The sequence below is a fragment of the Portunus trituberculatus genome, chromosome 28 (assembly GCF_017591435.1).
Source record: "Portunus trituberculatus isolate SZX2019 chromosome 28, ASM1759143v1, whole genome shotgun sequence".
Lineage (NCBI taxonomy): Eukaryota > Metazoa > Arthropoda > Malacostraca > Decapoda > Portunidae > Portunus > Portunus trituberculatus.
In genome coordinates, this window is record NC_059282.1 from 1,007,270 (window position 1) to 1,019,769 (window position 12,500).

General features: G+C 37.8%; 1 protein-coding gene across 1 annotated transcript in view; it reads left to right on the forward strand.

Moving 5' to 3' along the window:
• The window catches only part of LOC123510193 (basement membrane-specific heparan sulfate proteoglycan core protein-like), a 162,632-nt gene that overhangs the window by 4,166 nt on the left and 145,966 nt on the right, over window positions 1–12,500 (forward strand). The window contains exon 2 of the mRNA XM_045265088.1: window positions 2,067–2,097. The gene's annotated coding sequence lies outside the window, so the exon portion shown is untranslated. The remainder of the gene's footprint in view (window positions 1–2,066; window positions 2,098–12,500) is intronic.

Here is a 12,500-nt window from a genome sequence, read left to right on the forward strand (position 1 = left end):
ACAGCTTTAGTTTTTATCTTCATTTTTTTCTAATGTTTTATTTTCCCATTATAGGTTGTCTTTTCCTCATTATATTCTATTTCTTTACAGCATTTCGTAGTAGTTTAATTTAATTGGTTTTGCTTGCAATTTTTTTATACACTTCAAAGCAATCATTTTTATCTACAAAGACTTCCTGAGTGTTTTTCTTTTTTTATTATGCATATTTTCACTTTCCTAGTTATCCTTAAGCCATCCGCAGACTTTCTTAGTGTTTATATATACCTTCCCTATATTTTTCAACTAAATTTTCATTTTTCCTTTAGTTCATCGTAGATTTTGTATTTTAACATTTATTCAACACCAGTGGATTTTTTAGCTATCCCTTAACCTCCTACCTCTTCTCACCTGCATGTACCTGTCAGGCGTGATATCAGGAAGCAGGGAGCCGTCACTCACCTGCTCATCTACCTGTATTCCTTTGCACCTTCCTGTCTGGCTCTTCCTCTCTGGCTCTCCTGTTTATGTCTCACCTGATAGACGGCTGATTTTTTTTTACAGCTATAGATCAGGTGAAGGAAGAGACGAATGTTTAGAAAGACTGTAAAGAAAAAAAACTAGGAAAAGAAAACTTGAAATGAGGATGGAAAGAGCAAAAAACAGGTAGAGAGAAGGAAAAGTAGGGAAATGCGATCCAGAGTGAGGAGAAAAGGTTATAAAAAGGAGGAAAGAAAAAAGTGAAAGTAAAAACACAAGAGAGGATAAGGAAAGGAAAAACACAGGATTAACAGTGAATGAAGTGGAAGAATTAATTGAAGAAAGAGAAGATAGAAAGAAAAAAGTGAGAGAAGAGAGGAGAGAAAGTGAGAGATGAGGAAACACACACACACACACACACACACACACACACACACACACACACACACACACACACACACACACACACACACACACACACACACACACACACACACGTACGTAAGCCTACATTCATTATTAACAACCCATGACATTTGGAGCTGAGTATAAATTTTACTAATTAATTACAACATTTACAGAACAATAAGTGATTAATTAAATATAGAGAACAGCAGATGTCACAGCGCGAGATGTTATGGTTATTGTTATTATTGCCAGTGTTATTGTTGTTATTGTTGGTGGTGGGGGTGGTGGTGGTGTTGTTGTTTTGGCATTGTTTATTAGTAGTAGTAGTAGTAGTAGTAGAAATAATAGTAACAGTAGTAGTAGCAGTAGTAATAGTAGTAGTAGAAGTAATAATAGTGGAAGTAGTAGTAGTAATAATACTAGTAGTAGTAGTAGTAGTAGTAGAAGTAGTAGTAGTATAATGATAGTAGTAGTATAGTGATAGTAGTAGTAGTAGTAGTAGTAGTAGTAGTAGTAGTAGCAGTAGTAGCAATAGTAGTAGTAGTAGTAGTAGTAGTAGTAGTAGTAGTAGTAATTGTTGTTGTTGTTGTTGTTGTTGTTGTTGTTGTTGTTGTAGTATTTGTAGAAGTAGACGTGGTAGTAATGGTAGCCGTAGTAGTAGGAATAGTAGTAGTTGTAGTTTTAACGTTGTAGTTTTGTAATCATTATTACCAATATCAAGCAGCAGTAGTAAAAGTAGTAGTAGTAGTAGTAGTAGTAATAGTAGTGGTAGTAGAAGTAGTAGTAGTAGTAGTAGTAGTAGGAGTAGTAGTAGTAGTAGTAGTAGTGGTAGTAGTAGTAGTAGTAGTAGTAGTAGTAGTAGTAGTAGTAGTAGTAGTAGTAGTTGTGGTAGTAATAATAATAATAGTAACAGTAGCAGTTGTTGTAGTAGTAGCATTAACAGTATACCAGTAGTATTAGTCCACTTGTTAAATTATTGTCTCATTATTAACATCATTATTGTTATTATTATTATTATTATTATTATTATTATTATTATTATTATTATTATTATTATTATTATTATTATTATTATTATTATTATTATTATTATTATTATTATTATTATTTATTATTATTATTATTATTATTATTATTATTATTATTATTATTATTATTGTAATTAGAACTACTATTATCATTATCATTTCTTTCTTTGGCAGGTTTACCGAGTTTCCTCCTCACCTGGCCCCGGTAAGAAAGAAGACATGATGGAAATACGGAAAACATTATCTTAAGCAGGAAAATTAATGGAAATGACAGTAGTAGTCGTTGTAGTAGTGGTGCTGTTATGATCAGTACTACTGCTGCTACTACTACTACTACTACTATTAATAATAGTAATGATAATAATAATAATGATAATAATAATAATAATAATAATAATAATAATAATAATAATAATAATAATAATAATAATAATAATAATAATAATAATAATAATAATAATAATAATATTTAAGTTAACACTACTGCCAGTTTGTAATATTCGTCTTGTTTAGTGATGTAGTTTTTTTTCACATCATTAATTTTTCCTTCGTTTTGTGTGTGTGTGTGTGTGTGTGTGTGTGTGTGTGTGTGTGTGTGTGTGTGTGTGTGTGTGTGTGTGTGTGTGTGTACGTGGCCAGCCATTAGGCCATAAGTTTTGCTTCACTTAGTTATTATATAAACATTTGCAAGCCGCTCGCCGCCAAGAATTTTTCAGCCAACGCCTGCCGAAATACTCCTACTCCCCATCTCTCTCTCTCTCTCTCTCTCTCTCTCTCTCTCTCTCTCTCTCTCTCTCTCTCTTGAACGAACAACTATTCCAAATATTTTCGATTTCAGACATTTTTTCCCTTGCCTGAACCAGGAGCTTAAATGTAGAGAAAATAACTTGATTCTGAGAGAGAGAGAGAGAGAGAGAGAGAGAGAGAGAGAGAGAGAGAGAGAGAGAGAGAGAGAAGGGGGAAAAAGAATAATGTTTTAAACTCCAGTAAGTTTATATATATGTACACGGCGAAGGTCTGGTATTAAGAATTAGTGCAGGAGATACACTTTTTGGGGATAGAGGAAGAAAAATGCGAAATTGAATATTGCTGAATGAAAATATTTACACCGCCGTGCCAGAGAGAGAGAGAGAGAGAGAGAGAGAGAGAGAGAGAGAGAGAGAATTGTTTAGCTCCTGTTGAAATGTCGTAGTAAGGAGGTCAGTTTTTATAGGGCTTGTGTGGTCAGGGGAGATGTGGTGTGGTGGTGGTGATAGTGGTGATGGTGGTGGTGGTGGTGGTGGTGGTGTAGATGGCAGTGGTTGATGTTATTCTTTTTCTTGTTAGAGTTTTGCTTTTCGCTTGGTAGTTTTGATGTAGAGGATGTATTTGATGTTACTGTGGTGATTTTGATAGTAAGAGTGGTGTTAGTAGTAGTAGTCGTAGTAGCAGTAGTGGTTGTTGCTGTAGAAGAAATACTTGTAGTAGGAATATTAATTGATGATTTTGTTGGTGTTGTTCTTTTTGCATTCTTCTTGTTTTATTTGCAGTTTAGCAACAGAACAGCAGCAGTAGCAGCAGCAGCAGCAGCAGCAGCAGCAGCAGCAGCAGCAGTAGACGTAATAGAAGTAGTAGTGGTGGTGGATTTTTTTTTTCCAGTTATTGCTATTGTGGAGTAGTGGTGCAGCAGCAGTAGCAGTAGTAGTAGTAGTAGTAGTAGTAGTAGTAGTAGCAGCAGCAGCAGCAGCAGCAGTAGAAGCGCTAGTAGTAGTAGTAGTAGCAGTAGTAGTAGTAGTAGTAATAGTAGTACTAGTAGTAGGAGTAATAGTAGTAGAAGCAGCAATAGCATTATTATTAGTAGTGGTCGTGGTAGTAGTATTGGTAGTGATAGTCGGCAGCAGATTTACAGTTTCCCTCACTGCCGTTATATACACAAAATGAGTTCGCTTTGCTTGGCTTTGTTTTATTACCGACATACTTATTGCACAGATAAAATGTTGTGAAATTTAGTGAAGATGTCATCTGTTTGGCGGAGTGTATTTTCTTCACAACAATTGCAATAAAATATGTAAACGTTCCCGACCTCAACGAACTGGTGGTGGTATTTGTGGTTGGTGGTAGTGATTGTGATTGGTGGTGGTGATTGTGGTTGGTAGTAGTAGTAGTAGTTGTTGTTGTTGCTGTTGTTACTGTAGTAGTAGTAGTTGTTGTAGTAGTTGTAGTTTTAGTAGTAGTTCTAGTTCTAGTTGTTGCAGTAGCTGTACTAGTAGTAGTAGTAGTAATAGTAGAAGTTGTAGTTGTAGTAGCAGTAGTAGTAGTGGTAATAGTAGTTGTATATATACAGCAGTTGTACTAATAGCAGTTGTAGTAGTAGTAGTAGTAGTAGTAGTGGTGGTACTAATAGCAGTTGTAGTACTAGTAGTGTTAATATTAATAGTAGTTGTAGTAGTGGTAGCAGTAGTAGCAGCAGCAGCAGCAGCAGCAGTAGCAGTGTTAGTAGCAGCAGTAATAGCAGTAATAATAGTGGATGTTGTGGCAACCAGCAGCAGCAGCAGCAGCAGTAGCAGCAGCAGCAGTAGCAGCAGCAGCAGCAGCAGCAGCAGCAGCAGCAGCAGCAGCAGCAGCAGCAGCAGCAGCAGCAGTAGCAGCAGCAGTGCAGCAGCAGTGCAGTGGCAGTAGTGCAGCAGCAGCAGTAGTGGTAGTAGTAGTAGTAGCAGTAGCAACAGCAGCAGCAGCAGTAGTGTAGCAGTAGTTGTTGTTGTTGTTGTTGTTGTTGTTGTAGTAGCAGTAGTAGTAGTAGTAGTAGTAGTAGTAGTAGTAGTAGTAGTAGTAGTAATAGTAGTTTCGGGCAGGTTACAATAATCATCATGTTTTTGTTGGCGTGTGATTAATGGTTGTTTTGATTCAGTTTGGCTTTGTTTTCCGGCAAAGTTTTCCCTCCGTGTTAATATTAGTTTTTGTACTTTACCTCGGAATAATATACATACGTGGCGTATTCGTCCCGCAACACACACACACACACACACACACACACACACACACACACACACACACACACACACACACACACACACACACACACACACACACACACACACACATTTTATTCCCTTCTCTGAGTCCGAAGTACATTTTATTCATTTATACTGAAGAAAAAAAACAGGAAAAATGTCAAAAAAATATGAAAATTTATGTAAACTCTCCTACGTTACTTTCCTGGTGGTAGTGGTGGCTGTGGTGATTGTGGTGGTGAGTTCTGGTATCAGTAATGTTTGTAGATGGAGATGCTGGTATACTCTTGCATTTATACGAAAGGAAAGCTAGAAAATACGTGGAAAAACATAATGTGACCTTTTTTTTATCGTTGTTACCTTCGTGGTGGTGATTGTGGTGGTGGTGATGAATTTGGTGTTAATAATGTTTGTAGATGGAGATGCTGGTATACTCTTGCATTTATACTGAAGGAAAATTAGAAAATACATGAAAAAGCATATATGTGATTTTTTTTTTTCGTTGTTATCTTCATGGTGGTGATTGTGGTGGTGGTGGTGATGAGTTCTAGTGTCAATAATCACTGTAGGTGAAGATGCTGGTACATTCATCTATAAATACTGAAGGAAAAACGAGAAAATACGTGAAAAATTTATATATGTGACTTTTTTTCCAGTGTTAACTTCATGGTGGTGATTGTGGTGATGGTGATGAGTTCTGGTGGGTAGTTGGTGGTGGCAGTGGTGGTGATGGTCCTAATAGAGGTGCTTTATGCTACATTTAACCCTGTGTTACTCCTTTGTCCCCAGTTCCAATATTCAGTCATTTCTTTCCCTTTGTTTCCACCTGAGATGACTTTCTTCTTTGCCTTCATTTTATTTATTTTTTTTCCGATCCCTTCAGCTTTTTATTATTTTGTCTTTTTCTCTTCTTTATTCTTCTTTCCTCCTTATTTCCTTTGTCTATTTCTCTATTTTATTCCTCTTTTCTCTATCTCCTTTCTCTTATTTTTTTTTTTTTTTGTGTTTATCTTTCAATTACTTCCCTTTTCTATTTTTATCTCTTTTTTTCTTTCTTTGTTCTCCCTCTTCATTTCTTTCACTGTTTTTGCTCTTTTCTTTATTCCTCATTTCCTACTTTTGTGTCTATTCTTTTATTCCTTCTTTTTTCTATCCTTTTCTCTTTCCATCCTTTCTTCTTTCTTTCCTATTCCTCTTTTCTTCCGCTATTCATTTGATTCTTTTCTTTATTCCTCTTTCCCTATTCTTTTTCCTGTTTTTTTCTGTATTTCCCTTTCCTTATTCTATCTTTCCTGTTTTCTTTACGTTCCTTTCTCTTCTTGCGTTCATTCTATTTCCTGTAATTTATTTTTCTGTTTTATTTTCTTTTTCTTTCGCTTTTCCTTTCCTTTTCCTTTATCTTTTCCCTGTTTTATTTATTATTTTTATCTCCTATTCTGTTTTTTTTTCTTTTCATCTTTTCCTCTCGTTTTTTTTCTTTTCATTCTTCCTACGTGTTTTTTTCTCATTTTTATTTTCATTTTTTGTTTATTCTAATATAATTTATTGGCTTCTTTTTCCAACGCCGTTTCTTTTCTTCCCTACTTTCATTTTTCGCTTTCTTTGTATTATTTCAATTCTGTATTTTTTCTTTTCCCTTCTTTTTTTTCTATATTCTTTTTCTTTATTTTGATTCTGCTTCCTTTTTCTCTGTTTTCTCCTCTCCTTTGTATTACGTCTCTGTTTTCTTTTTCTCCTTTACATTTTTAGCATTTTTCTTACTTTCTTTACTTTTTTCTGTGTTTTCCTTCTCCTTACTTTGTTTTCGAGTCTCCTTTTTCCCTACTTTGCCTCACCTTTTTCCTTATTTGTTTTCCTTACATCTTCCTCCCATTCCTAATTCAATTTTCTCTTCGCGTCTCTCTCTCTCTCTCTCTCTCTCTCTCTCTCTCTCTCTCTCTCTCTCTCTCTCTCTCTCTCTCTCTCTCTCCTCCCTTTTTACCCTTTTTATTTATTTTTTTCATGTTTTTTTTGCTTTATTTTTTCATCTTGTCTTTCTTTTTCTCTTTGTTTCCTCCTTTCTATTTCTCTGTTCTCTTTTTCATTTTCATTTATCCTGTCTTTTTTCTATTTATGTGATTTACTTGTTTCTTTCTCCTTCTCATTTTTCTCACTTCTTCCTCCTCCTCCTTTGTTATTCATTGCCTCTCTTCCATTTTCTATTTTTTTCTCTCTCTCATTCTTTTTTCTCTTCCATTCTTATTTGTTTTCTCATTTAGCGCAGTCTTCCCTTTCCTCCGCCATTTTCTCTCCTCCTCTTGTTCCTTGTTTCATCTTAATCCAGCCTCCTCTTCCTCCTCCTCCTCCTCCTCCTCCTCCTCCTCCTCCTCCTCCTCCTCCTCCTCCTCCTCCTCCTACTCCTCTTCTTCCTCCTATTCCTTGCTGTCTTCATGGAAATTAATCGGAAGGAGTTAAGAGAAACACACACACACACACACACACACACACACACACACACACACACACATATATATTCTTTTTTTTTTCCTTCTTCCTATTATCATTCTTACGAGTCTCCCTTTACTTTTCTATTCTCTTCTTCTCTCCTGTTCTTTTAACCTCCTCTCCGTTCTCCTCTTTTCTTCTGTCTTTTCCTCTTCCTCTCCCTCTCTTTTTCTTCTTCCTTCCTTCTCTAATCTAGTTATATCCCTCCTGTGGGTAAATACAGCCTTCAATCTCTCTCTCTCTCTCTCTCTCTCTCTCTCTCTCTCTCTCTCTCTCTCTCTCTCTCTCTCTCTCTCTCTCTCTCTCTCTCTTAGTTGGAATGGAGGTAATAATTAAAAATATATATGAAGGGAAGGAAGAGCAGAGACATGAAACACACACACACACACACACACACACACACACACACACACACACACACACACACACACACACACACAGAGAGAGAGAGAGAGAGAGAGAGAGAGAGAGAGAGAGAGAGAGAGAGAGAGAGAGAGTGATAAAAGTGAATGTCTCTTCCATATCCAACTCATGTCGACATTTGTCAGCACTTTAATTTAGTCTGTTGTGTGCTGACTGACTGACTGACTGACTGACTGACTGACTGACTGACTGACTGACTTACAAAAACTGAAAAGACTAACTAACTAACTAGCTAACTGATTGACTGACTGACTGACTGACTGGCTGGTTGACTGACTGACTAAAAAATCTAAAAAACTAACTAACTAGCTAACTGACTGACTGACTGAGTGACTGACCCACCTGTTTACTGATTGTTGGAATGATTGGTTATGTTACTGTATATCTTTATGTCCACTTGACTGACTTCCTGACTGCTGACTGCCTTGACTAAATTAACTGACTGTCTATTGGTATCTAACTGACCTACTAAATTGTATTATTAGTAATGAACCGTTTGATTATCTATTTATCTTGTTTTCTAACTGTTTACTGCCTTGAACGAATTGATTGATAGTGACTGTGTTCTAGATACCTAACTCACGTAGTAAAGTGTATTATAGAACCTTTGAACTGACTGAGTTATAACCGGTTCACGTACTGACTTGAAGAACCGAGTGACTGTTTGAGTGTCTTGGTTTGATTGACTTAATGAAATGTCTCAATATCTCTGCAAGTAACTTAATAACCCCTTCAGTACCATGACGTGTTTTCATATTAATTCATTTTTATTCTGATCTTACGCAGCTTCAGAAACTTATGTGAAAGATTAAAGTAGTGAAGACTCTGGCCATTAATCTTCTGACGTCCATAGACCCTTCCTAATGTAAATAAAATCGTCCAATTGTACTAAAAATCATAGTAAAAATGCGTCCCAGTACTGAAGTGGTTAATAGAAGATTTCTGAAGCCATAGACACATGAAATTTAAGACAGCACTTTTGGATTGACTGATTGACTGACTGACTGGCTGACTGTCTAAATTCAAAACTGTACCGATTAACTGGATGACTGAAAGATGGTAAGGCTGAATAAGTCATTTGATGTCTGTTTTGGCCAACTGACTGACTGATTGAATGACTGGCTGACTGTAAATTTGTTTGGTAACTGGTTGATTGGGTGACTATGATGAAAGAAAATGACTGGCTAATTGAATGACTGTATAAATGACTAACTATGACTGACAATGGCTTACTGACAATGAATGAGAGAGTATCTAAGTTTAGGAAAATTGGAATGCTGTAACTGTTAGACTCATTATATAACTGACTGACTGACATGCTGGCTGACTGGCTGACTGGATATAGATTTGTGGCTCTAAGTAACTGTTCATCATGTACAGTTACTTTATCATGGAGTTTCTGTTGCGCTAAAAACACCATTAAATGCATATTCACGTTACACTCACACACACACACACACACACACACACACACACACACACACACACACACACACACACACACACACACACACACACACACACACACACACACACACACACACACACACACACACACACACACACACGTTGTACATAATTTTCTGATAGCATTCGTGTGTACATTTGTTTTTGAAGTCTCTCTCTCTCTCTCTCTCTCTCTCTCTCTCTCTCTCTCTCTCTCTCTCTCTCTCTCTCTCTCTCTCTCTCTCTCTCTTTCTCTCTCTGATTTATATTTCATTTCATAGTTTAAAAGCAGGGAACGTGAGATGGAATTCACAAACCAAAGTGAGAGAGAGAGAGAGAGAGAGAAATGTCCTCCCTCTCTCCCTCTCTCTCACCTACTCTGCCACCTTTATGTTTCACTAATTGGATCACGCAGACAAGATTTTAATGAGTTTCGTTGATGAGTAGACAGTGCAAGTCCAAGTATTAATTCATTGGCTCCCTTCCTTGGCCGCCCCAGGAGATCTATCTGCCCAGAGTGTGTGTGTGTGTGTGTGTGTGTGTGTGTGTGTGTGTGTGTGTGTTGACATTTCTCGTTGTGTTTACTCCTTGTCTTAATGTTGTCACCAGTCTCTCTCTCTCTCTCTCTCTCTCTCTCTCTCTCTCTCTCTCTCTCTCTCTCTCTCTCTCTCTCTCTCTCTCTGGCTCTTCCGCGTCCTCGTTCTCGTTTTCCTCTTCTTCCCCTTCTTGTTATCTCTCTTCTTTACATCATGTCTCCTTTTTTCAGCCTTTTCTTCTTCTTCCTCCTGAGTTTCCGCTGTCTTAATGCTATATATCTGTTTTTTCCTCATTTCCTCCTCCTCCTCCTCCTCCTCCTCCTCCTCCTCCTACTCCTCCTCTTCCTACTCTTCTTCTTCTCTCTATTTTCGTGTCTTCACTTCTTTTTTTCTTTTTTTCCTCACTTCATCCTTCTTAGTGTTATCACTTCTTTCACATTTCGTTTTCTACTGTTTCTTTTCGTTTTTATCATCTGGGTTATCTTTCCTCTCCTCTTCCTCTTCTTCCCTTCTTTATCCTCCTCATCCTCTTCTCATTTTTTTTTTCATGCTGTTAATCTGTGTCTTCTTATCTTTCCCTCTGTCATCAATCTTTATCTTATCTTTTTCTTTGTCTTCATTTGTGTTTTCTTTCTCAGTCTTCTTCCCACTTCTTCTCTTTCACCTCTTCCTCAATTTGTTATTCATTTTTTTTATTTTCCTTCATGTTTTCTTCATGTTCTCTTTCTCCTCCTCTTCTTACTTTTCCTCGTCTTCTTCTGTTTTATCTCTTATGTTTTTTTTTTTTTTTTGGTTTGTGTTCCATTTTGTTTTCTTCATTTCCTTTAGACTCCTCCTTCTTCTTCTCCTCCTCCTCCTCCTCCTCCATCTCCTCCTCCTCCTCCTCCTCCTCCTCTGTCTTTTACCTTTGTTTAGTTTTATTTTTGCTTTTTTCGTTCTTTCTTTGTGTTCATTTTCGTTTTCTTCATTCTTCTTAGCCTCCTCCTTCATCCTCCTCCTCCTCCTCCTTCTCCTCTCTTCCTCCTCCTCCTTTTACCTTTGTTTGTTTTTATTTTTTGTTGTTTTTGTTCTTTCTTTGTGTTCTTTTTCATTTTCTTTTTTTTCTTCTTAGTTTCTTCCTTCTTCCTTTTCCTCTTCTTCCTCCTCCTTCTCTTCCTTCCACCTTTTTTATCTTTATTTTTTGTTGTTTTTGTTCTTCCCTTGTGTTCTTTTCGGTTTCTTCATTTTTCTTAACCTCGTCCTTCGTCCTTCCTCCTCCTCCTCCTCCTCCTCCTCCTCCTCCTCCTCCTCCTCCTCCTCCTCCTCCTTTTATCTTTTTATTTGTATTTTTTTTCTGGTTTTTGTTCTTCCTTTGTGTTCCTTTTCGTTTTCTTCATTCTTTTTAGTCTTCTTCCTCCTCCTCTTCTTCCTCCTCCTCCTCCTCTTCCTTCTATCTTTTTTTTTATTTTTAGTTTTTGCTGTTTTTATTCTTCCCTTGTGTTCCTTTTCGTTCTCTTCATTCTTTTTAGTCTTCTCCTTCCTCCTCCTCCTCCTCCTCCTCCTCCTCCTCCTCCTCCTCCTCCTCCTCCTCCTCGTGTTTCCTCCAGGGCTTAATGGAGGTGGAAATGGAGAGTTGCAAGTAACGTTTTGTGCCACGGCTATCTTCAGTTCCTTATTGCAGTAATGGCTGGAAACCCTCACTGCTGAAATGTACTGAAGGCTGAGGCACTAGGGAACGAAGGATCTCTCTCTCTCTCTCTCTCTCTCTCTCTCTCTCTCTCTCTCTCTCTCTCTCTCTCTCTCTCTCTCTCTTTCGCTTTGGGCCTTTTCAACCAAATTATTTAGTTTTGCATATTTGAAAATACGCCACAGCATATTCCATACTCTATTACACTGCTCTCTCTCTCTCTCTCTCTCTCTCTCTCTCTCTCTCTCTCTCTCTCTCTCTCTCTCTCTCTCTCTCTAGTATGTATGTATGCGTATGTCTCGAAATATGTGTCCACTCAACCGGAACGAATCGACATTGTATATATGGAGAGAGAGAGAGAGAGAGAGAGAGAGAGCAAGTCACGCACACCAGACAATTCACTCTCTATCACCATCACATCACCATCTCTACTTGTTATTTAATTTACGTAACGGTGCCCATTTTCTTTGTCAACGATGTGAGAGAAAATGGTGAACCGTAAACTAAAGAAAAACGAGAGAAAACGGGATGACGGGAGGTGCGTAACTTTAATAACTAAACAATGGTGGAAGAGTATTTTCGAAGAGGAGGAGGAGGAGGAGGAGGAGGAAGAGAAAAAGAAGAAAGGCGACTTCCTCTTCCTATTTTCTCCTCCTCCTCCCTTCCCATTTTCCTCTCCTCATAAAAATCACCTTAACTTTACCTACCCCCCCCCTCTCTCTCTCTCTCTCTCTCTCTCTCTCTCTCTCTCTCTCTCTCTCTCTCTCTCTCTCTCTCTCTCTCTCTCTCTCTCTCTCTCTCTCTCTCTCTCTCTCTCTCTCTCTCTCTCTCTCTCTCTCCTCCACCCTCCATCTCCTGTTTCCTCCTCAGTCAATTCTCCTTCCTCTTTCCTCTATACTCCCTACCCTTCTCCTCCACTTCCTCCACCTCCTTACTCCTTTATCCCTCCCTCCACCTTCTTATACTACCTCTCCTTCTCAAGCCTGTCTCGCCCTTCACATTCAGGCGATATTGAATTAAGAGTATGAAGAGAGGCGTCTCGTCCCCATTGGAGCCTCAAACG